Source organism: Balaenoptera borealis (assembly GCF_965194805.1).
Source record: "Balaenoptera borealis genome assembly, chromosome: 12".
NCBI lineage: Eukaryota > Metazoa > Chordata > Mammalia > Artiodactyla > Balaenopteridae > Balaenoptera > Balaenoptera borealis.
This window is the reverse complement of record NC_138869.1, coordinates 94,601,583-94,628,704: the sequence shown is the minus strand read 5'-3', so window position 1 is coordinate 94,628,704 and position 27,122 is coordinate 94,601,583. Positions and strand designations below refer to the sequence as shown.

Sequence of the window (27,122 nt, the reverse complement as noted above, 5' to 3'; positions counted from 1 at the left end):
GAAAGAGAGAGAAGGTCTAGAATATTCAGCAAGGGGTAGAGGAGAATTTGTAGAATGGAATTATCAGGCTGTGAAGTAGGTTCCAGCTTCAGCTGGACACTAGATTGTTGGTGGGGCTCATGGCTCTGAACAGACCTATATGTTCTGAGGTTCAGGAAAAGGAATGTAGAGAGATGGTGCATTTGATCCAGGGAAAGGAACTGCCGTGGCTGGGTGCTTAGGCATGGCTAGAGTGAGCAAGGAGAGCACAACAGAACTGAGTGTCTATAGCCCAGGCATGGGCGTGAATCCACAGAATGGGCACGCAGAAGCATGAGGTTCCGAGTAAACGGTAGGCTCTGCTTAAGTAGGAAGCAGATCGTCCAACTGTTAAATGAGAAGAGGGCTTGACATACTGGTTATTCTTTTGAAAGGGAAATGGGTTCCACAGGTGTTGAGGACCTGGAACGCCTCACTGAAATGTAACTGGTATGGGAAGTTGGGAGGGAATAAAGACTTCACTGGTTTGGCTTTTGATCTGAAATAATTTCAATAGTGCTATATGCTAGGGAAATAAGGAGGAGCAGCCCTGGAATGGACAAGAGCAAAGCCACATGGACACATGCAAATATGTGTGTGTTCACTTGCTTTTGAAAGCAAACATTTTGTTTTCAGCAAACAGCTTGCATCTTGTGCTTCCTCGATTTTTTTTTTTTTTAAAGGAAATTATACACACAATACAGCCTGTCACTGGTGGCTTCCCAGAGAAGGAAGAGAGGCCCTTGAGTGTTTTCCAGTAACCAGCTCCCTAAGCTGGTTCTCACACAAGAAAGAAACTCAGAGTAACAAAAAGTGCCTGTGAAAGGTTCTTTTAGACTAAAATTTGGTGGAGATTAAAAGAGGGCAAAAGTTCAAATGAGAAGGAGCCACTGCCAAGTAAGCAGGAATCTTAGCCAAGGGGAAGGAAAAGGAGACTCTGGTTTAAAATGCAAGTAACCATGGCGAGCCAAGAGTTCAATGCTAGAATCTAGTTAAGAAGTAATATCACACAGAGCTGTGATTGTTTATTCAAAGCAGGCCATGAGAGAACAGTTGTCTCCAATGGGTACTCTCACAGCTTGGATTCAAAATTATAAGTGCATTTTTAAAAGTGTCCAGCGCTTCTCTCTGACCCATTTGGTATTAAGCAAAAAGAAAAGAAAGCACAAAGTTTATTCTCAGTGTCTCTTGTGGGTTTAAGACAGCTTTACATATGGAAAAGCATTTTGGTGTCAGCTGTTGAACTGGTTTCCTGCTATTCTGCTTTCAGTTGCCATTGGAAACTCTGCCTGACCATGTGGTAACATCACCCATTTCCCAAGGTTCAGAAACCAATGCGCCTCTGAAGGGAAGCAGAACGTTTCTCTCTTTACACGTAAGTGTTGTGCTTTGCTCCTGTTTAAGAGTGAGAAGGGCTTGCAAACAGCTAAAGGACTGTGAGAATAAAGACGAGGTGCTGAAATACAAGATAAAGGTAAGCCTGATGTAATGAAACAAGAGGCTCTGCAATGACCAGAGACCCACCTTCACATTCATGCCCATCCTTCCCATCTAGATGGTCCATTTGCTGTCATTAACACTGTGTTGAGTTGAGCAGAGGCTTCCATCCTTTCTGTGTCAATGAGATGGCTATCAATACAGCAAGGGTTTTCAGAAGGGAGAAGGTACCTGAGCTTCTGAAATTTATGCAAAACTTCTATGTCATTCTGCATGTGCGTTTTTCTGGGGGAATCTGTCAATCATTTTCCTGAGATTATCAAAATGGTCCACGACCCAAAAAGTATTAAGAATCAATGAACTCAAGTATCACTAAATAAAGTATGTTGGCTGCACTCAGACATATGGAAAGAAAGTAATTAATAGTTTCAATTGTTACAATATAGTAATATGGACAGTGCACTGGGAAAGCTTTCTCCCTGGTTAATGGACACAAAATGACCAAGGAGAGGAAATTTTCAAGAGGAGATTGACCCACTGCAGAAAGCTGAGAGAACTGGTGTTCCAGTCCTATCCAGGCAGGAGGATCATCTCCCAGCTCTCAAAGAATGTGTCATATCTATATTCTGCTCTTTTGTTAAGTCTTGAGCCATTAGGGAATCTGAGAGCTGCAGGAGAACCTATACTGTCAGGAAAGGAAGAGCTGTGTTTCAGAGCTCAAATGGAAGGGCAGCCTAATCATGTGGTCTCATCAAGGGAAGTAGTCCAGCAACATGTTCCAGCACTTAAAACATATAATCTGGACTCAGACTGCTTAGGTTTGAAGTTTGGTCCATTAAATATAGTAGATATTATCATTATGTGCTAGTTACATATGATCTCTGTGCCTGAATTTCCTCATCCTTAAAGTGGAGTTATAATAGTATAGTTGATCCTCATTGTCTTAGTCTACTCAGCTGTTATTACAAAATACCATAGACTGATTAACTTAAACAAAAGAGATTTAATTTACTTTTTTTTTTTACAATTCTGGAACCTAGAAGTCCAAGATCAAGGTTCAGGCTGATTCAGTTTCTGGTGAGAGCTTTCCTCCCAGCTTGCAGACAGCTGCCCTCTCACCATGTCCTCATGTGGCTTCTTCTCAGTATTTATAAGCTGGAGTGGGGAGCTCGCCCATGTTTCTTCTAAGGGCACTAATCCTATCAGATCAGGGCCTCACCCTTATGACCTCATTTAACCTTAATTTACTTTCTTGGATGCCCCACCTCCAAGTCCAGCCACACTGGGGGGTAGAGCTTCAACATACAAATTCGGGGAGAACACAGGCATTCATCCTGTGCACTCATTATTCACAGATTGCATGTTTGTGAATTTACCTACTCTCGCTACAACTTATTTATGACCCCAAGATCAATACTCATGGCATTTTTGTGGTCATTTGCAAACATGCAAAGAAAGGTGAAAATTTTGAGTTGCCCAGCATGCACACTCCCAGCTGAGGTTGCACAAGGTGATGCTCTGACTTGTTTCAGCTCTCATACTGTAAACAATTGTCCTTTTTATGGTCTATTTAGTGCCACGTGTTTAACATATTTGTGCTTTTATTGATGATTTCACTGTTTAAAATGACCTTAAGCGTAGTATTAAATGCTATCTGGTGCTTCTAAGTGCAAGAGGGCTGTGATGTGCCTTATGGAGAAAATATATGCATTAGATAAGCTTTGTTTAGGCATGAGTTGGTCTGCATGCTATTGGCCATGAGTTCAATGTAAATTAATCAATATCATATATTAAATAAAGTGTCTTTCAACAGAAACACACATAAAACAAGATTTTGTATTGACCAGACAAAGAAAATATTTCAACCAGATGCTTTCAGGAACCTAACCCTTTATTTCTCCTAGAAGCATCAGATCAGTATTGTAGAACATAACGACCATGAATGATGAGAATTGGCTGTATATGACTATGAGGGTTAAATAAGTTATATATAAAGTCCTTATGAGACTGCTTAGTTCAGGCTGCTATAACAAATAGACTGAGTGGCTTAAACAACAAACATTTCTCACATTTCTGGAGGCTGGGAAGTCCAAAATCTCAGTGCTGGCTGATTCTGTTCCTGCTGAGGACCCTCTTCTTGCTTTGCAGATGAATGCCTTCTTGCTGTATACTCACATGTTGGTGAGAGAGATCATCTCTCTCATGTTTCTTCCTATAAAGTTACTAATCCCCGTCACAAGGACTATACCCTCATGACTTAATTATCTCACAAATTTCCCACCTTGAAATACCAACACTTTGGGAACTGGGGTTCAACATATGAACTTGGGGGATACAAACATTTAGTCCATAGCAACTGTCTAACTCATACTAAATAATCAGTATATGCCCTTTATTATTTTCTCAGAACTAGAATAGAAATATTACTCCACAGTTGGAACAATAATTAAGTGTTAATACTTGTTCAAAGTGTTATATCATCAGGATTGATAATATGGCAGAAAGAGAATTTATTAACTGCTGGATTGTCTACCCCACCATTTCACCAGAAATATCCAAAGATACTAAAATTTTAGCTGTAGATATGGCTTAGGTTATATTACTCATTCTTTCATTTACATCATCTGTCAGACATTTACTCTGCATATTTGTGTAGTGAGGTAAGTGCTGTAAGCGTACCAAAATGAATAAAACTTGTGTATAACTAAGTAAGTAAATAAAGATGTGGTATGAGCAGTGGCTTAATAGGAATGCAAAGAAAACATTAAGGGAATGCAGAGATGGGATCAATTCCCTGTTAGTTCTCTCAGCATTTTTCTGAGAATTTCCTGGTCTTAACCTAACTCCCAGGATGATATTTGTGATGCATTAGAAGGAGGGAATTTTCAGCTTCAGTAAGGCCCATGGGGTGGGGTTGGGGGGAGGAGGACCAAGTTGGCCATCACGGTCTGTTAGGACTCCATCTTCTGCACTGATTAGACTATCAGACTGTCATCAACATACTTGGTGGATTAGAGCCCAGATTCTGGAGGAAGACAGCCTGGGTTCAAGTCCTATTTTTCCCACTAGCAGCTCTGTGACCTTGGGCAAGTTACTTAATCTCTCTGGGTTCCAGTTTCCTTAATATATAAAATGAGGATAATGATAGTGCATTCTAGCATTGCTATGAGGATTAAATAAGTAAATATTTGACAAGTACCAGAACAGTGTCTGGCATATAATATGCTTTATTTCTATATTTAATAAATAACCAGATCATCATCTCTGAATGTCCCATACCAGACATATCCTAGTGGATAAATAAGATGATTAACAATCGGTTGTTGAATGAATGAGTGAAAAGTAAATGACCTTGGGGAAATGCCGGTAGGAAAGAAAATACAAGGAAATGATTTTAAAAAGAGCTAATTTGATAGTTAAGATATTTTCCATTGCTGCTTCCCTATACGAAAGCTTCTAATTTGCCAATTCCATTAAAATAAAGTCCAAATCTTATGGCACAGTATATAAATTTTTAAAAGATAGGGTTTGCAGTAGTAGTATGTAAACCCCTATATCTCAGTGGTTTAGGAAAACAAAAGTGTCTTTCACTAGCAAAGTCTGATGAAAGAGTTTTCATCCAATTATTGAGAAATGCAGGCTTTGTGTATCTTGTGATGCTACCATCTCATGGCACCATGATGAGGAAAGAGAAGAATGGAAAAGGAACATTAACTCTTAAGTGCCATGGTCCAGATGCATGTCATTTCTGCTCACAGCCCATCCCTCAGAACTAGTTGTATGTCCCAAATGCTGCCAATGTGGAGAGGCTGGGAAATGTAGGGGCACATGGATATCCAGTGAACAGTGTCTATGCCACAAATGGCGTACAAGGCCCTCAGTAGTCTGATCCCAACTATTCCCACCATGTCTTTCGAACGAAGTGAGGTCTTGAGGTCTCATAACAGTATCGAATAATCACAGGATGTATACAATAGACTTTCATCACAAGGAAGTTTGGTCGTGGCCTGAAGAGAGTGTTCTCTAGACTCCTATTTGGTTTTGTGGGGAAGACAAATATAGAATGGGGCTCCTGCTCTCAAGTTGCTTACAATGTAGTTAAGGAAATATGAAAAGAGAGTTAAGAGGATAAGGCAGTGTAGGATCAATTGCAACTAAGTGCAAGAGATGCAGTAGCTTGGTTTTGTAGAAGGACCTTGAGGTTTGGAATCAGACAGTCCTAGGCTCCAAAGTTTACTAATTGTATTATCTTAAGAAAGTCACTTAACTTCTAAAGATATATATCCACATACATACTGTAAGTGTACACACACACACACACGTCCTTAGTAACTCAATAAATAGTAGCTATTATTGTTGTTTGTTTTTCTTTTTGTGTAACAAAACATCTTTGATGAGAAATAGATTTTTCTCCCAGGGTATGCAATAACATAGGATATTATACTACTTACTCTTTTTTAAACACCTGTTGAACAGCAGCCCCCAAACAAAGGTAATCGAGTCTGAAAGAATTCTTCCACATCTGGCCAGGTTCTAAGCCTAAGCTTAGAAGACCTTTCCTGCTACATTTCTGGGGAATGGAAGCCTACAAAAGCTACACTCAGCAAGGTTATAGCAGCAGTTGGCTGGGGTGCCCTGCAGTGACAAGCAGCCCTGGAGCTTGTGCCTCACGCCTGCTGTCCGCTGGTACCCGTGCCGCCTGCAGGGCCCTCGGGGAGCCATGCAGTGGACTGAGGACATGGGAGGGCACGTAAAATAGGAAAGCAGCCCGTGCACCTTCCATTGCAGCCAGTGCCTCCTCACTTTCCAGCCTCCTAATCCTGGGTTATGGGGGACTTCTGTTTCCCAAATCAATTGGCTGAAGCTTTCTAAGTCACAGATTACTGAATTATTTCAAAACTTATGAAATGCAGGGGGGCGGTTATTATGTGCTTGGCCCTCTGGGTCATTCTGATTTCCAAAATCAGTTCTGAATAGCAGATGTCCCATCTCTTTTCCAGAGCCCTGTCCATCATAGACCCTGGGAGCTTACAGAGGGTGTTGACAAATGTCCCATATATATCCTGATCCACGATGAAGGGGCTCTGGCTGAGTGGAGCTCGCACTCCCTGGCATCACACTACTGATTGTCACAAACATCAGTGGATCCCTTTTTATTTTGCAAATAATCACTACTGTTATGAATAAGAATATCATCTTACCCTCTCTCTCAAAGCACAGAAGCAAATAGAAAGGAAAAATCCCATAATTTTAACTGCATAAAGCCGTCTGGGGCTCTGTTCATCAGAGAATTCAATTCTGCTGAATAATTCTCCATAGGCACAAATAATAAAAGAGGGGATTATTACCCATCTGTTTGCCCTCTCGGCTTTTGTCCAGCCCTTATCGTCTTCTCAGGCTGGATCCATCTGATTGCTTTAGTGACGCAGGAAGGCATCACCAAATATGAACGCATTCCCAGGCTCTGGGAGCCTCTCACCGCACTGAGGTGGAGTGACACAGAGTATTTTGCCTTCGAGCATTTCAGCAAACTGGGGCTGCAATAAGATATTTAAGGTCAAGGCCATGACATCTGTGGCTGGGAAAGGGCCAGCAGAGACCGTTTTTATCTTCTGTTGCACACATGCAGTCCGTTCATCACCAGGCATCAAGATCTTGACAGAGCAGCCCGGGAAAGCACGGTGAGAAGGGCTCTCATCTCAGCTGTCAGGGTTGCTGTTTATATTATTTTTCCTTGTTTTTCCCTACAACCTAACATAAAGCTTTCTCAGGCTTGGGCAAGACTTTGCAGGGCCTTTTTTTTTTTTTTTTCTTTCAAGAAGACAGATTTGAACAGGAGTTGGGCAAAGAAGGAGAAGGATTCTGAAGCATTAATTATTCTTGACCTCCAAATTGTATAATCCGAAGGCAATACTTTCAGGGAAATGGGCATGGTTGCCAAATTTTATAAACCTAATAAGAAAATAAAATAATTTTTTATATCAAACTACTTCCACTTAAACCCCATGTGAAAAACCTATCCATCACTCTCTTCTACCCTTTTAGTCTTTTCAATTTGTGCAGAATTATAGATGATGATATAGATAGTTTCAATTAGAATAAAAACATTTTCGTTGGTGAAAATCACCTTTTACTTGTTTTGTGACTTTTAATGAATCCTGTTATAGAGTGGAAATAGTAGCTGTACTTAAATGCTTTCAACTCACACTCTTAGACCCAACCATACAAATGATGGTAAGAGAACTACTATGGTCTCAGAGGGTCTTAGTTCAATTCTAGGCTTTGAAACTAAGCACCATGTCTTCTTTACATCTTAGGGCTTCATTTTCCTCACCTGTAAAATGATACGGCTGGGCAAGATTGTTTCCAAAGTCCCTTTTTGCTCTGAAAGTCTCTTTTTCTTGAGGGTATTTGCTTCAAGTGGCATTTGCACTAAGTATTAACAATTTCTCTGTATTGGTTTTGTGGCTAGTCTATTAAATAGAAACATGCTTATCTTTGTCTTCAGGAGTGTAATAGAGCCTAAAATGGAGAAGGTGACATGACCTTCACCTTTTAAAGCCATATTATCCTGACCAACTTCTGGGCTGTGCTCCCAATCTACTTTTGATTATGTCTCTTCTTTCACTAAAGACATGGAAATAAGAAATTCAGAACGAAGATGCCTATTATGATTTCACACACCCTCACTTTCATGCACTTACTTCGTAATTTACCGTTAATCTCTGTGGCACTTCCGTGATCAGGATTTCAGAACAGTTTTGAAAGATGCATTGTCTCCTACTGCTGTTGTACGGTGAGCTGCACTTTGCTGCTATCCACTTTCAAGGTTGCTGAAGCACACTCATAATGGGTTATCATGATCCCAGATAAAAGCAGCCCAGCAACACCAGCTTACACATCCAGGCTTTCCTTACAGGGATCTTATTTTACTTTTCATACTCAAAGAACTGGCTTCACCCTGCACTTTTTCAGGGTCCAAGAGAAAAATATAATGAACTATTAAGATCTAGTGTCAGAATTCAGCTCCTCTGAAGTCCTGGGTAGTAATACTACTTTTGCATTTACATTTCTAAGGACAAAGGGGAAGGAGTTGGTAATTGACATTTATTAAGTCCTATCTCTCATATATTCCAGATGCCATGTTAGGTGTGTTGAAAACCTTTTCTCATCTAATCCCTCCCAGCTACCTGTGAGGTAGGAAGTATTATGGCTGTACTACAGATGAGACCCTAAGGCTTGGAGATACTTTGGAAATTACTGAATATTAAGTAAGGATATATAGAAGCAAGACTGGAACCCAGGTCTGTTTATCAAATCTATATGGTGGGTTTGTGATTTTTCCATCCTTTTAAAAAATGTTTAAACTGTTTGCTTTGTATACATAATACATTTCATACATCAGTTCTTTCAGTATCTAATAGATTGTTTTCATTTTCTACCATGCAATCATCAGCAAATAAACAAAAAAACCACATCTTTTGGAGTTTGATGTTTCCCTGTCTGCCATTTGACAAGGAGGACCAAGATTCTGCAAATATTTTTATAGATCTGACATGGGGTCTTTGCAAGCCAACCATAATGGAGCCTAAAATTCATGAGTCTGAAAGTTCTTCCCTGCTACAAAAGCGTCTATTTGCCCTGCCTTTTCATCAAGCAAGGGAATGTAGTTCTTATATACAAGAGTTACTGGTGGCAAATAACCAGGAGAGTCTCGTGAACATGTCTAGTCAGTTTAAGAACTCAATTTTTAAAATCTTCATAAAGAAGGTGAGATTTCAGGATTTTATTCTATCATGGATAGAGTTACATGTGTGTGTATATATATGTATATAAATGGAAAATATAGATTGTGAAAAACACCAAGTTACTTAGAAACTATGGAAATTTCTTGCAAACTCTAGAGAGAGGAAAGTCAACACCAAAGGCAGTCTGCATGCTTCACGCAGGTTGAAAATACTGAAGGTCACATGTATGTCATTTTACCAGATGTGCACATCAGTGCAAATGTACGTCCTAAGCAATCCCTATGGCAGGGTGCCCTGGGGGAGAGAAACTTAGTTTGTATCTAAGGAAACATCCTTAGCTCGTGACATCAAATGCTGATACTTAATGTTCCTTTTACTTTTATTCAATTACAAGAGACTTTAGTCCTAAAAGAGAGAGTCCTGAAAAACACCCCCCTTCTAAAAATTAATAGTTTTAAAATTCTTAACAAGATCTCATATTTCTAGGAAACAAGGAATTCTTTGCAGGTTTTTCATCATGTTATGTTCTGGTGCTGGAGCACTTGTCAGGATCCTGTAGCTTCTTATTGTTGCTAGTCACACTTCAGATATAAGTGACCCTCTAAAACCTGAAGTTATTTAAAGGTTCAGTATCTGGAAACCATTCTTGTGAATTTAATATATTTAATTTTTCTTCCTAGCAGACGCTAGTTGTGTACCTGGGTTTTTTTTTAGAATGGAATTATTGGCATTCACATTCAAGTGACTACACAGAGGAAATGTTCACTTCTTGCTCTTTTTCTTGGAAAAGATGATAATGAATTGACAAAAAATATATATATATATAAAGGAAAAATGCCAGATCTGTTTAAATCCAAATTCCTTTTGATACGGGCATATGCTATTCTTTGTGCTGAAAAGAAGAAATCTCAGTCTTTAAAACTTTGAAGGTAGTTTTATTAACAGACAAATTATCTCACAGCAGAGGTCCTAGCTCACATATAAGAATATAAAGCCTGCTCAAGAATTCAATACATTGCATCTCATCCTTTGTTTCTTTGAACATGCAGTTCAGAGAGAAAGATGCTCTATCAGTAGTTCTAAGCCCTTGCTGCACATGAGAATCGCCTCGGGAGGGTTTGAAACCTACCATTGCCCAGGCCCTCCCTGCCCCCAAGGTTTTGGTTCAGTTTTACTGGGGTGAGGCCCAGGCTTTTTATTTCTAAAAGCTGCCCAAGAAATTAAAACCTTTACAGACAAGCAAAAGCTGAGAGAGTTCAGCACTACCAAACCAGCTTTACAACAAATGCTAAAGGAACTTCTCTAGGCAAGAAACACAAGAGAAGGAAAACACCTACAATAACAAACCCAAAACATTTAAGAAAATGGGAATAGGAACATACATATCGATAATTACCTTGAATGTAAATGGATTAAATGCTCCCACCAAAAGACACAGGCTGGCTGAATGGATACAAAAACAAGACCCATATATATGCTGTCTACAAGAGACCCACTTCAGACCTAGAGACACATACAGACTGAAAGTGAGGGGATGGAAAAAGATATTCCATGCAAATGGAAATCAAAAGAAAGCTGGAGTAGCAATTCTCATATCAGACAAAATAGACTTTAAAATAAAGACTATTACAAGAGACAAAGAAGGACACTATATAATGATCAAGGGATCGATCCAAGAGGAAGGTATAACAATTGTAAATATTTATGCACCCAACATAGGAGCACCTCAATACATAAGGCAAGTACTAACAGCCATAAAAGGAGAAATCGACAGCAACACAATCATAGTAGGGGACTTTAACACCCCACTTTCACCAATGGACAGATCATCCAAAATGAAAATAAATAAGGAAACACAAGCTTTAAATGATACATTAAACAAGATGGACTTAATTGATATTTATAGGACATTCCACCCAAAAACAACAGAATACACATTTTTCTCAAGTGCTCATGGAACATTCTCCAGGATAGATCATATCTTGGGTCACAAATCAAACCTTGGTAAATTTAAGAAAATTGAAATCGTATCAAGTATCTTTTCCGACCACAACGCTATGAGACTAGATATCAATTACAGGAAAAGATCTGTAAAAAATACAAACACATGGAGGCTACACAATACATTACTTAATAACGAAGTGATTACTGAAGAAATCAAAGGGGAAATCAAAAAATACCTAGAAATAAATGACAATGGAGATACGACGACCCAAAACCTATGGGACGCAGCAAAAGCAGTGCTAAGAGGGAAGTTTATAGCAATACAAGCCTACCTCAAGAAACAGGAAACATCTCGAATAAACAACCTAACCTTGCACCTAAAGCAATTAGAGAAAGAAGAACAAAAAAACCCCAAAGCCAGCAGAAGGAAAGAAATTATAAAGATCAGGTCAGAAATAAATGAAAAAGAAATGAAGGAAACAATAGCAAAAATCAATAAAACTAAAAGCTGGTTCTTTGAGAAGATAAACAAAACTGATAAACCATTAGCCAGACTCATCAAGAGAAAAAGGGAGAAGACTCAGATCAATAGAATTAGAAATGAAAAAGGAGAAATAACCACTGACACTGCAGAAATACAAAAGATCATGAGAGATTACTACAAGCAACTCTATGCCAATAAAATGGACAACCTGGAAGAAATGGACAGATTCTTAGAAATGCACAAACTGCCGAGACTGAACCAGGAAGAAATAGAAAATATGAACAGACCAATCACAAGCACTGAAATTGAAACTGTGATTAAAAACCTTCCAACAAACAAAAGCCCAGGACCAGATGGCTTCACAGGTGAATTCTATCAAACATTTAGAGAAGAGCTAACACCTATCCTTCTCAAACTCTTCCAAAATATTGCAGAGGGAGGAACACTCCCAAACTCATTCTACGAGGCCACCATCACCCTGATACCAAAACCAGACAAAGATGTCACAAAGAAAGAAAACTACAGGCCAATATCACTGATGAACATAGATGCAAAAATCCTCAACAAAATACTCGCAAACAGAATCCAACAGCACATTAAAAGGATCATACACCATGATCAAGTGGGGTTTATCCCAGGAATGCAAGGATTCTTCAATATACGCAAATCAATCAATGTGATACACCATATTAACAAATTGAAGGAGAAAAACCATATGATCATCTCAATAGATGCAGAGAAAGCTTTCGACAAAATTCAACACCCATTTATGATAAAAGCCCTGCAGAAAGTAGGCATAGAGGGAACTTTCCTCAACATAATAAAGGCCATATATGACAAACCCACAGCCAACATTGTCCTCAATGGTGAAAAACTGAAACCATTTCCACTAAGATCAGGAACAAGACAAGGTTGCCCACTCTCACCACTATTATTCAACATAGTTTTGGAAGTGTTAGCCACAGCAATCAGAGAAGACAAAGAAATAAAAGGAATCCAAATCGGAAAAGAAGAAGTAAAGCTGTCACTGTTTGCAGATGACATGATACTATACATAGAGAATCCTAAAGAGGCTACCAGAAAACTCCTAGAGCTAATCAATGAATTTGGTAATGTAGCAGGATACAAAATTAATGCACAGAAATCTCTTGCATTTCTATACACTAATGACGAAAAATCTGAAAGTGAAATTAAGAAAACACTCCCGTTTACCATTGCAACAAAAAGAATAAGATATCTAGGAATAAACCTACCTAAGGAGACAAAAGACCTGTATGCAGAAAATTATAAGACACTGATGAAAGAAATTAAAGATGAGACAAATAGATGGAGAGATATACCATGTTCCTGGATTGGAAGAATCAACATTGTGAAAATGACTCTACTACCCAAAGCAATCTACAGATTCAATGCAATCCCTATCAAACTACCACTGGCATTTTTCACAGAACTAGAACAAAAAATTTCACAATTTGTATGGAAACACAAAAGACCCCGAATAGCCAAAGCAATCTTGAGAACGAAAAATGGAGCTGGGGGAATCAGGCTCCCTGACTTCAGACTATACTACAAAGCTTCAGTAATCAAGACAGTTTGGTACTGGCACAAAAACAGAAATATAGATCAATGGAACAGGATAGAAAGCCCAGAGATAAACCCACACACATATGGTCACCTTATCTTTGATAAAGGAGGCAAGCTTATACAGTGGAGAAAAGACAGCCTCTTCAATAAGTGGTGCTGGGAAAACTGGACAGGTACATGTAAAAGTATGAAATTAGAACACTCCCTGACACCATGCACAAAAATAAACTCCAAATGGATTAAAAACCTAAGTGTAAGGCCAGACACTATCAAACTCTTAGAGGAAAACATAGGCAGAACACTCTATGACATACATCACAGCAAGATTCTTTTTGACCCAGCTCCCAGAGAAATGGAAATAAGAACACAAATAAACAAATGGGACCTAATGAAACTTAAAAGCTTTTGCACAGCAAAGGAAACCATAAACAAGACCAAAAGACAACCCTTAGAATGGGAGAAAATAGTTGCAAATGAAGCAACTGACAAAGGATTAATCTCCAAGATTTACAAGCAGCTCATGCAGCTCAATAACAAAAAAACGAACAACCCAATCCAAAAATGGGCAGAAGACCTAAATAGACATTTCTCCAAAGAAGATATACAGATGGCCTACAGACACATGAAAGAATGCTCAACATCATTAATCATTAGAGAAATGCAAATCAAAACTACAATGAGATATCATCTCACACCGGTCAGAATGGCCATCATCAAAAAATCTAGAAACAATAAATGCTGGAGAGGGTGTGGAGGAAAGGGAACACTCTTGCACTGTTGGTGGGAATGTAAATTGATACAGCCACTATGGAGAACAGTATGGAGGTTCCTTAAAAAACTACAAATAGAACTACCATACGACCCAGCAATCCCACTACTGGGCATATACCCTGAGAAAACCATAGGTCAAAAAGTGTCATGTACCACAATGTTCATTGCAGCTCTATTTACAATAGCCAGGACCTGGAAGCAACCTAAATGTCCATCGACAGACGAATGGATAAAGAAGATGTGGCACATATATACAATGGAATATTACTCAGCCATAAAAAGAAATGAAATGGAGGTATTTGTAATGAGGTGGATGGAGTTAGAGTCTGTCATACAGAGTGAAGTAAGTCAGAAAGAGAAAAACAAATACAGTATGCTAACACATATATATGGAATCTAAGGAAAAAAAAAAAAGGCCATGAAGAACCTAGTGGCAAGACGGGAATAAAGACACAGACCTACTAGAGAATGGACTTGAGGATATGGGGAGGGGGTGGGGTGAGATGTGACAGGGTAAGAGAGTGTCATGGACATATATACACTACCAAATGTAAAATAGATAGCTAGTGGGAAGCAGCCGCATAGCACAGGGAGATCAGCTCGGTGCTGTGTGACCACCTAGAGGGGTGGGATGGGGAGGGTGGGAGGGAGGGAGATGCAAGAGGGAAGAGAAATGGGAACATATTGTATATGTATAACTGATTCACTTTGTTATAAAGCAGAAGCTAACACACTATTGTAAGGCAATTATACTTCAATAAAGATGTTCAAAAAAAAAAAAAATAAAAAAAAAAAAATAAAAGCTGCCCAGGTGAGTCTAATATGCAGCTAGGCTTGAGAACCACCACAGCTTCACACAACTCTCATCAGTGAAGCAGAAGACACACACAGGAGCCAGAAACATGTCTAATCATCTGGAGGAAGGGGATAAAAAGGGAAGAAAATGTTAGTTGGGTTTGAGCTAACCAACAATTATTAGAAATAATTATTATTTATTCTTCCTACTCCATGGCAGGGATGTGGCATATTGGGAAGATCCTGACCTTGACATTGAGCAAGTGACCGGGATTCCAATGTCAGGGTCATCCCCATATTTCAGATTCAAAGCCTCAAAGACGAACTTAGTAGATTGTTGCTTTAATGAAGCTATTTCCCATATCAGTACATGGAACGGTGAGAGTGAGGTCAATTTCAAGCTGGTTAGAGCTGGGAATCGGAAGTAAAATAGAAAAATAAAATTTTTTAAAATTCTTAACCCCCTCCTTCCCCTTTATGGCTTACCATCACCGCCACTCCCCACTCCCCACCCCTGGCCCACAATTGCTGGGTGCCTCCACTTGTGGTTCCTCTTCATCTTTTCTTTTTTCTTTTTTTTTTTCCATCTGTAGCCATCCTTCCCTTATCGTCCTTTAACCTTCTCATCCTGGTTAGGAAAATGCTGCACTTCTTATCCCATCGGGGATCGGTTGCGCTGCTCTCCTTCCTGAGGCTTCTTTTAACCCCAGTTTTAGCTGCCTTAGACTAGTTCCTACTTTTTCTGCTATCCTTTCCTACTTCTAGTTCATAGGACTAGGTCTCCAGTGTTTCCTCCTATTCAAGGCCTCTGGCCCGGTTGTTAAATTTTCTCGTATAATTCTGAGCAAATAACCTGGGGAAACCCAGTATTCTTATCTAGGAGTTTGGGTACCTGGAGAATTAGGGACTCCAAAACAAAACATGTTTGTAAGACCGAATCCTGGCCCTGTCTCATGCAAAATATTAGTAAAGTGGGAATAATATCTGTGTAAAAGCTGTCGTAGAGATTACGATGAAATAATACATTCCAAGTAGCTGGCATACATTAACACATTTCAACTGTTGGCAGCTGTCTCCTCTGTATTCTTTAAGGTCAGGAAACGGTGATATGGATCTCATCCAGATTATTATATTTAGTGTGTCAGGTTTGAAACATATGGGATATATTCCTATAATTCCAAAGAAAGAAGAATGTGAATTTTTTATTGTTTAAATTATTCAGGATTTTTTTTTTATAGAAATTTTACCTGTATTAGTATAATTATTATTGAAGAAATACTGGGGTTCATGAATTTGGGAATAGACATTTTTATAGGTGGACTGTAGGACTTCATTTATTTTAATGGAATATAGATTACATTGAGGATGTTAATATTTGTTTCATGAAAGTTCCAGGTTACTTCCTGCTTTTAAATAGACTTTATTTTTTAGAACAATTTTAGGTTCACAGCCCAATCAAGCAGAGTACAGAGAGTTTGCATTTACACGCTGTCCCTACACTGCATCACCTCCCCACCGTCAATATCCCACATCACAGTGGTACGTCACAGTCAATGAACCTACACTGACACATTATCATCACCCAAAGTTCATACTTTACACTAGGGGTCACTTGTCACATTCTGTGGGTTTTGACAAATGTATAATGACACATATCCACCATTATGGTATCATTCAGAGTAGGTTCACTGCCCTAAAAATCCTCTGTGCTCCACATATTCACTCCTCCCTCCCCAAACTCCTAGCAACCATTGAACTTGTTACTGTCTCTGTAGCTTTGCCTTTTCCAGAATGTCATATATTTGGAATCATACAGTTTGTAGCTTTCTCAGATTGACTTCTTTTGTTACTAACATGCATTTAAGTTTCCTCCTTGTCTTTTCATGGCTTGATAGCTCATTTCTTTCTAATGCTGAATAATATTCCATTGTCTGGATGTACCACAGTTTATTAATTCACCTACTGAAGAACATCTGGGTTGCTTGCAAGTTCTGGCAATTGTGAATAAAACTGACATAAACACCCCTGTGCATATTTTTGGACATAAGTTTTCAACTCATTTGGGTAAACAGCAATGAGCACGATTGCTGGATCATAAAACCTCTATTTTTGTTGTCTGAGAATTTATTGTCACTGTCATTTACAACATGGGAGATTAAATTCACTTTAGAATCATAACAGAAGTTTCAGTCAGATACACTCAACCCTCAAGTGGGATGCTGCACTCGACAGTTGGCTAATTAGAGCAATACAAATGTCACAATTTCAGAGACTTTTGTTGTATTGAATGGTATGCCTCATGCTATGGAGGGATCCCAGTGAAGTAATTCATTGTTCCAGTTCTCATGTATCATGGTTTTCAAAATGTTATGCCCCAACCCATATCCAATACTATGCCCACTCAATCCCCACTTTAAATGTGAATGATCTGAGCATATCTGCTAAACTAATAGGGCAGGTCCAAAGAAAGGTATTTAGAGTGAGAGACGAGGATAAGAGATCTTGTTTTGGGGAAGAAGGATCCTAGGTCAATGAGCTTATTATAACAAATATTTCATTATAAGAGAGGAGAAGTGATTCTGAATACAGCTTGATTGCTACCTCCCAGATGTGTTTTGCAACCTAGCTCTCTGGATGCATATCAAGGGCAGTGGAGAGCAGAGACTGTATATTAAAGCTGAAATGATTTTGTTTTATTTTTTCTAAGATAATTGCAGAACAATGAAGCATAAACAGTCTTATTTCAGGAACTCTAGACCAGAGTGTAACCAAAGAGGAAAGAACATACTTCCCCGCTGAGCCACAGATAACCCCATAGACTTATCAAAACAAGCCACCAGTGGGCGGTAGAGCCTGTGAAAGTGTGTGGGATCTGTGAGTGCCAGTGTTACCACCTATTGGATGGAAGGATGTAGTGATTACCAGGTAGAGTGGCAGTGGAGCAGGGCAGAGCAAAATTGTTTGAGAGCACATGTGTACTAACATTTGAGAATTCTCAGCTAGTGAGGCTTAGAGGGAAGACAACATTCTAGGCATGTGGAGCAACAAGAGGGAAGGAGCCTGGGTCCCTGGGTCCCTAGGTTCCTCATGAAGCCACCCCACAATATTGGCCCCAGCCATCTCTCTCTATGCCATTCAGTGAGAAAGAAATAAAGTTCTCTCTCTCTGGCCAGTGTTATTTTGTATCTCTGCTGATTGCAGTAGATCTTGTATCCTAGTAATACCCCTCTTTCTCAGGCCACCCCCACAGAGTACTCTCCTGCAACCTCCTGACCTCCCCTGCACAACCTCCTCTGCAAAGCCTATACCCCAGTTTATTTCCTAAACCCCCCTTTCCTGTGAAAACGTACATGTAATTTGACAAACTCATTCAGATCTCTGTTTAGGACATTCCTTAAGAAACGTTATAAGTGGTTAATATTATTTACATTATAACAAAGGTTTTTATTGTATTAGAAAAAGGGTGATGAATGGTAGAGAGGTCAGGCATGGTAACTGAAGTATGGAGGCGATCCTTTCGTGCATTAAGACCTATAGCCATCCTTTAAATAACATTTTGACTCCCTCCTCCCCACCCCCCAACACACATACCATTTCACTGATATATATGGCTGCCCTTGGGGGAACAAATCCACAGCAGTCTCCCACAAGTACCCTTTATAGCAATCTCAGTGTATTTCCTAGAGTATGACTAACCTGAATTGTGTCCACTCTGAAAACTAAATATTTCCCAAGATGCAAGGCTAAAAAACTAAAAATAACAAAGAAAGTAAAAGGCATTCACAGGGTCAATACTCAGGCATGTTCAGGTAAATACAGTTACAAATAAGAAGCCATTTAATTTAAACCCAAGCCAAGGTAGAAAGTACATGCCTGATGGCTGCATCTTCTCACTGTTTCGACATGTACTTTGTGAGCCACTGCTCTGTATGATATACGATTCCTTGAACAGTGTCTATCACACACATCATGATTAACAAATACTATTGAATGAGTGCTGGATAACTCTGCTATGTGAGCACTATAGTTAGTAGGTAAATCTCCACTTGTTAAGCTTCTTATGCATTTCTAGTCCCTAAGAAACCCTGTGTATAAGACTGGCATGGAAAACATGGCACATGGAAAAAAAAATTAAAAAGGAAAGTTAAGGGAAAAAGGTGGGGGAGAGACCCAGAAAATTATAAGGAAGACAAAGTTGATAACTCTCTTTTCTCACTCAGCACTATATTCCTAGAATAACAACTTCTTTATTCAGCAGCAGAGTTTATTTGAAAGCACTAAACCCAGTATGAGGATTCCGAAGGTGGGACAGGGCAACAGTGGGGCCTTGAAAGTATTTATTTCCTCCACAAACCAGAAAACACAGACACAATTGCTGGAAATTTCTAGCAGCAACTTAGGATGTAGTGGAAAAGATTTCTAAAGGATCACAGGTAACCGTGACAGGCTTCAGGTAGGTGGGACGTAATTTTACGTGCTGGCAGTGGGTGCAAACAGGAAGAAGATGCCAGCTTCAACTTGTAAGGCTCACCAAGCATGCTTGGTTCAAAGGAATGGGTTAATTTTCTCTTGACTGAATTCTGCTTGCCTGATGCATTGTTTATGACTTACTTTCATTTGCTCAACTTCTTCCGGTCGTATCCTCTGGAATTCTCTCAGATGGATCAATAGACGGTTCTGACCAGTGAGCAGCCATTCATTATAGTATCTCAAGGAAAAACATACCTGTACCTACTCTGTGCACACTCACCCTGGCAAAGAGGGTGTCCCTCCTCTCGTGAGAATGTTCTCACGGGGTTCCGTCCTCACTGCTTGATGCAACAGCCTATTCTCAACTTGAGTCGTGGCAGCAGATCAGTGAATGTTTAACAACTGGCTCTAAGGTGGAGGGGGGACCCCGATTTGTAGCATTTGTCAATTTTTGTGGTGTAAATACACCTACCATGACCTCTTTCATGTACCAGTAAGAGGCACAGAGCCCAGAGAGTTGGAAAGAGAAGTGTACAGTCGACTCTCAGGAGCCAGAGCCAGCGGCCCCGGCACACCACTGCAGGTGATGGTTCATCACCTCCCAGGTCCCTCTTGACACCCACTTTCAAACACCAAGATTTCTTCTAAGACTGTAGACCTAGTAGGCTCTCCCGGCTGGTCCTCCTCACTATAGAATTCTCACAGGGGTTAATATATATTTGCTAAGCCTTCCAACAGCGTTCTCTCTGATCCTGCTATGGAAAGTCACCATTGTAGGCACACAGCCCCTTCCTCTGCTTTCCCTTCTTACTCTTTCCTTCCTCTTTAGCTCTGTTCCACCTCTCCCCACTCTACTGCCGCCTTCCCTCCTACTAGTCCCACAAACATTTCCCAGGAACTCCTGTCTTAGTGTGAACTGTCCTTTATTTTTTCTTCACTAATTCTCCACAATCACCTAGATCTGAAAGTAATCTGTCCCTCCTGATCCCAGCCCTTGTCCAAGGAAATAAATGGCATTCTTGGTATTCAACTTACAAGGTGAAAAGAAGGAATCAATAAGGGAACTCCTTTCTCCCTACTGCCTTTTCTTGGCTACAGTTATTTAATATTTCTAAAATCTAGCTTATTTTTTGCAGTATCTCTTATTTTTTTATGTCGTTTTTCTTTATCCCTGATGCTTTCATGTGCTGATTTTCAGGAAAGGCACCAAATTTTCCTGATGAGTTAAGCACCAAGTCCACAAGAATTTTTTCCCCTCTTCCCTTGTCATTATCCTAACGAGTTTCAACAACCACTTACTTTTTTTTTTTTAACATCTTTATTGGATTATAATTGCTTTACAATGGTCTGTTAGTTTCTGCTTTATAACAAAGTGAATCATTTATACATATACATATGTCCCCATATCTCTTCCCTCCCACCCTCCCTATCCCACCCCTCTAGGTGGTCACAAAGCACCAAGCCGATCTCCCTGTGCTATGCGGCTGCTTCCCACTAGCTATGTATTTTACGTTTGGTAGTGTATATATGTCCATGCCACTCTCTCACTTTGTCCCAGCTTACCCTTCCCCACCGCCCCGTATCCTCAAGTCCACTCTCTAGTAGGTCTGTGTCTTTATTCCCGTCTTGCCCCTAGGTTCTTCATGACCATTTTTTTTTTTTTTTTTAGATTCCATATATATGTGTTAGCATACGGTATTTGTTTTTCTCTTTCTGACTGACTTCACTCTGTATGACAAACTCTAGGTCCATCTACCTCACTACAAATAACTCAACATCGTTGCTTTTTATGGCTGAGTAATATTCCATTGTATATATATGCCACATCTTCTTTATCCATTCATCTGTCGATGGACAATTAGGTTGCTTCCATGCCCTGGCTATTGTAAATAGGGCTGCAATGAAACTTGTGGTACACGACTCTTTTTGAATTATGGTTTTCTCATGGTATATGCCCAGTATTGGGATTGCTGGGTCATACGGTAGTTCTATTTTTGCTTTTTTTAAGGAACCTCCATACTGTTCTTGACAGTGGCTGTATCAATTTACATTCCCACCAACAGTGCAAGAGGGTTCCCTTTTCTCCACACCCTCGCCAGCATGTATTGTTTGTAGATTTTTTGACGATGACCATTCTGACTGGTGTGAGGTGATACCTCATTGTAGTTTTGATTTGCATTTCTCTAATGATTAGTGATGTTGAGCATCCTTTCATGTGCTTGTTGGCAATCTGTATATATCTTCTTTGGAGAAATGTCTATTTAGGTCTCTGCCGATTTTTGGATTGGGTTGTTTGTTTTTTTTGATATTGAGCTCATGAGCTGCTTGTAAATTTTGGAGATTAATCCTTTGTCAGTTGCTTCGTTTGCAAATATTTTCTCCCATTCAAAGGGTTGGCTTTTCCTCTGTTTATGGTTTCCTTTGCCGTGCAAAAGCTTTTAAGTTTCATTACATCCCATTTGTTTATTTTTGTTATTACTTCCATTTCTCTCAGAGGTGGGTCAAAAAAGATCTTGCTGTGATTTATGTCATAGAGTGTTCTGCCTAAGTTTTCCTCTAAGAGTTTTATAGTGTCTGGCCTTACATTTAGGTCATTAATCCATTTTGAGTTTATTTTTGTTGATGTTGTTAGGGAGTGTTCTAATTTCATTCTTTTACATGTAGCTGTCCAGTTTTCCCAGCACCACTTATTGAAGAGGCTGTCTTTTCTCCATTGTATATTCTGGCCTCCTTTATCAAAAATAAGGTGACCATATGGGCATGGGTTTATCTCTGGGCTTTCGTCCTGTTCCATTGATCTATATTTCTGTTTTTGTGCCAGTACCAGACTGTCTTGATTACTGTAGCTTTGTAGTATAGTCTGAAGTCAGGGATCCTGATTCCTCCAGCTCTGTTTTTCTTTCTCAAGATTGCTTTGGATATTCGGGGTCTTTTGTGTTTCCATACAAATTGTGAAATTTTTTGTTCTAGTTCTGTGAAAAATGCCATTGGTAGTTTGATTGGGATCGCATTGAATCTGTAGATTGCTTTGGGTAGTATAGTCATTTTCACAATGTTGATTCTTCCAATCCAAGAATATGGTATATCTCTCCATCTGCTTGTATCATCTTTAATTTCATCAGTGTCTTATATTTTTCTGCATACAGGTCTTTTGTCTCCTTAGGTAGGTTTATTCCTAGGTATTTTATTCTTTTTGTTGCAATGGTAAATGGGAGTGTTTCCTTAATTTCTCTTTCGGATTTTTCATCATTAGTGTATGGGACTGCAAGAGATTTCTGTGCATTAATTTTGTATCCTGCTACCCTACCAAATTCATTGATGAGCTGTAGTAGTTTTCTGGTAGCATCTTTAGGATTCTCTATGTCTAGTATCATGTCATGTGCAAACAGTGGCAGTTTTACTTCTTCTTTTCTGATTTGGATTTCTTTTATTTCTTTTACTTGTCTGATTGCTGTGGCTAAAACTTCCAAAACTATGTTGAATAATAGTGGTGAGAGTGGGCAACCTTGTCTTGTTCCTGATCTTAGTGGAAATGGTTTCCGTTTTTCACCATTGAGAACGATGTTGGCTGTGGGTTTGTCATATATGGCCTTTAATATGTTGGGGTAAGTTCCCTCTATGCCTACTTTCTGAAGGGTTTTTATCATAAATGTGTGTTGAATTTTGTTGGAAGCTATTTCTGCATCTATTGAGATGATCATATGGTTTTTCTCCTTCAATTTGTTAATATGGTGTATCACATTGATTGATTTGCGTATATTGAAGAATTCTTGCTTTCCTGGGATAAACCCCACTTGATCATGGTGTATGATCCTTTTAATGTGCTGTTGGATTCTGTTTGCTACTATTTTGTTGAGGATTTTTTCAGCTATGTTCATCAGTGATACTGGCCTGTAGTTTTCTTTTGCTGTGAAATCTTTGTCTGGTTTTGGTATCAGGGTGATGGTGGCCTCGTAGAATGAATTTGGGAGTGTTCCTCCCTCTGCTATATTTTGAAAAGTTTGAGAAGGATAGGTGTTAGCTCTTCTCTAAATGTTTGATAGAATTCACCTGGGAAGCCATCTGGTCCTGGGCTTTTGTTTCTTGGAAGATTTTTAATCACAGTTTCAATTTCAGTACTTGTGATTGGTCTCTTCATATTTTCTCTTTCTTCCTGGTTCAGTCTTGGAATGTTGTGCGTTACTAAGAATTTGTCCGTTTCTTCCAGGTTGTCCATTTTATTGGCATAGAGTTGCTTGTAGTAATCTCTCATGATCATTTGTATTTCTGCAGTGTCAGTGGTTACTTCTCCTTTTTCATTTCTAATTCTATTGATTTGTGTCTTCTCCCTTTTTTTCGTGATGAGTCTGGCTAATGGTTTATCAATTTTGTTTATCTTCTCAAAGAACCAGCTTTTAGTTTTATTGATCTTTGCTATCGTTTCCTTCATTTCTTTTTCATTTATTTCTGATCTGATTTTTAGGACTTCTTTCCTTCTGCCAACTTTGGGGTTTTTTGTTCTTTTTTCTCTAATTCCTTTAGGTGTAAGATTAGGTTTTTTATCTGAGATGTTTCTTGTTTCTTAAGGTAGGATTGTATTGCTATAAAATTCCCTCTTAGAACTGCTTTTGCTGAATCCCACAGGTTTTGGATCATCGTATTTTCATTGTCATTTGTCTCTAGGTACTTTTTGATTTCCTCTTTGATTTCTTCAGTGATCTCTTGGTTATTAAGCAGTGTATTGTTTAGCCTCCATGTGTTTGTATTTTTTACAGATTTTTTCCTGTAATTGATATCTAGTCTCATAGCGTTGTGGTCAGAAAACATACTTGATATGATTTCAATTTTCTTAAATTTACTAAGGCTTGATTTGTGACCCAAGATATGCTCTCTCCTGGAAAATATTCCATGAGCACTTGAGAAGAAAATATATTCTGTTGTTTTTGGATGGAATGTCCTATAAATATCAATTAAGTCCATCTTGTTTAATGTATCATTTAAAGCTTGTGTTTCCTTATTTATTTTCATTTTGGATGATCTGTCCATTGGTGAAAGTGGGGTGTTAGAGTCCCCTACTATGATTGTGTTACTGTCAATTTCCCCTTTTATGGCTGTTAGTATTTGCCTTATGTATTGAGGTGCTCCTATGTTGGGTGCATAAATATTTACAATTGTTTTATCTTCTTCTCAGATTGATCCCTTGATCATTATGTAGTGTCCTTCTTTGTCTGTTGTAGTAGTCTTTGTTTTAAAGTCTATTTTTTCTGATATGAGAATTGCTACTTCAGCTTTCCTTTGATTTCCATTTGCATGGAATATCATTATCCATCCCCTCACTTTCAGTCTGTATGTGTCCCTAGGTCTGATGTGGGTCTCTTGTAGACAGCATATATATGGGTCTTGTTTTTGTATCCATTCAGCCCGTCTATGTCTTTTGGTTGGAGCATTTAATCCATTTACATTTAAGGTAATTATTGATATGTATGTTCCTATTACCATTTTCTTAATTGTTTTGGGTTTATTATTGTAGGTCTTTTCCTTCTCTTGTGTTTCCTGCCTAGAGAAGTTCCTTTAGCATTTATTGTAAAGCTGGTTTGGTGGTGCTGAATTCTCTTAGCTTTTGCTTGTCTGTAAAGCTTTTAATTTCTCTGTCAAATCTGAATGAGATCCTTGCTGGGTAGAGTAATCTTGGTTGTAGGTTTTTCTCCTTTATCACTTTAAATATGTCCTGCCACTCCCTTCTGGCTTGCAGAATTTCTGCTGAAAGATCAGCTGTTAACCTTACGGGGATTCCCTTGTGTGTTATTTGTTGTTTTTCCCTTGCTGCTTTTAATATTTTTTCTTTGTATTTAATTTTTGATAGTTTGATTAATACGTGTCTTGGCATGTTTCTCCTTGGATTTATCCTGTATGGGACTCTCTTTGTTTCCTGGACTTGATTAACTATTTCCTTTCCCATATTAGGGAAGTTTTCAACTATAATCTCTTCAAATATTTTCTCAGTACCTTTCTTTTTCTCTTCTTCTTCTGGGACCCCTATAATTCAAATGTTGGTGTGTTTAATGTTGCCCCAGAGGTCTTTGAGACTGTCCTCAGTTCTTTTCATTCTTTTTTCTTTATTCTGCTCTGCAGTAGTTATTTCCACTATTTTATCTTCCAGGTCACTTATCCGTTCTTCTGCCTCAGTTATTCTGCTATTGATCCCTTCTAGAGAATTTTAAATTTCATTTATTGTGTTGTTCATCACTGTTTGTTTGCTCTTTAGTTCTTTTAGGTCCTTGTTAAACGTTTCTTGTATTTTCTCCATTCTATTTCCAAGATTTTGGGTCATCTTCACTATCATTATTCTGAATTCTTTTTCAGATAGACTGTCTGTTTCCTCTTTATTTGTTAGGTCTGGTGGGTTTTTGCCTTGCTCCTTCATCTGCTGTGTGTTTCTCTGTCTTCTCGTTTTACTTAACTTACTGTGTTTGGGGTCTCCTTTTCGCAGGCTGCAGGTTCGTAGTTCCCGTTGTTTTTGTTGTCTGCCCCCAGTGGCTAAGGTTGGTTCAGTGGGTTGTGTAGGCTTCCTGGTGGAGGGGACTAGTGGCTGTGTTCTGGTGGACGAGGCTGGATCTTGTCTTTCTGGTGGGCAGGTCCACGTCTGGTGGTGTGTTTTGGGATGTCTGTGGCCATATTATGATTTTAGGCAGCCTCTCTGCTAATGGATGGGGCTGTGTTTCTGTCTTGCTAGTTGTTTGGCATAGGGTGTCCAGCACTGTAGCTTGCTGGTCGTTGAGTGAAGCTGGGTCTTGGTGTTGAGATGGAGATCTCTGGGAGATTTTCACCGTTTGATATTACGTGGAGCCGGGAGGTCTCTTGTGCACCAGTGTCCTGAAGTTGGCTCTCCCACCTCAGAGGCACAGCATTGACTCCTGGCTGGAGCACCAAGCTAGGAGTCAATGAGTATATGTGCCCGAGAAAATCAAGGTAAACACTGAGTAAATGCTCTACAGACTACATCTGGACCTCGACAGAAACAGAAAGGCCCCGATTCTCTTGCTCCAGCATATAGTGCTAAGTTGGGGGAGTGAGCCAAAGCCCCAAAGAGTTGAATTCATGCCAAGCTGGGTGGAATGAGTCTAATAAAGGACATCTGGTGGGATCTCAGCAATAAGAGTGAACTTGGGCGCTCAGCAAAGATTGCAGTCAGCCTCAGCTGTGCTTTTCCCTTCTCTACATCCTGCTCTGTATGCCTTCTAGTTCATAAGGGAAGACAAGTGATCCCAGATAAAGTGGTAATGATGTCCAGGTAAAATCACAAACACTATTTCAGAGAAAAATTAAGATTTGAACAAAGGTAGAAAAGGAAAGGAAATGGTTTGAGAGCTATGAAATTATATTAAAGCCCACAAACATCAAAATTTATAAGTGTAGAAAGGCATTTATTTTGAAAGGTAACATAGATATTACTTCAATATGAAAAAATATGCAATCCAAGGAACCAAGGCAGAGTCTCTGCTGGTGCTTTGTATCCATTGAGTAATCCAATAAAGATATGGATTCAGTAACACAGGGAAAGCACAATAATACAGAAAAAGATCAGAATAAGAAGAAAGGGGCTGTTGTAAAGAAAAAAAAGTAAGATAAAAAAGAACTAATAAACTAGAAGCAGCAAGAAACAAAATTATCATGGAGATAAGGCTTTATTTATTCATAGTGAGTTGAAGCAAAGAGATAATAAGTTTAAAATAATTAGAAAGGCAGTAGATGTGGAAACTATATCCACCATAGAGGTGATTGATATTGCTGAAGTGAAGACTCCAACCAATAGCACAGAAAATAACCAGAGATATAATACAGGAAAATTTACGTAAAGTAAAATTATGACTGAATCTTCCAGTTGGTAGGAT

The 27,122-nt window shown here is 39.1% G+C and overlaps 1 protein-coding gene across 4 annotated transcripts in view; it reads left to right on the top strand.

Annotated features, from left to right (window-relative positions):
- RNF144B (ring finger protein 144B) overlaps positions 1–27,122 on the top strand; it is an 867,397-nt gene that overhangs the window by 701,553 nt on the left and 138,722 nt on the right. For all 4 annotated transcript variants that reach the window (XM_082346411.1, XM_082346412.1, XM_082346414.1 and 1 more), the window contains one exon: positions 1,289–1,393. The gene's annotated coding sequence lies outside the window, so the exon portion shown is untranslated. The remainder of the gene's footprint in view (positions 1–1,288; positions 1,394–27,122) is intronic.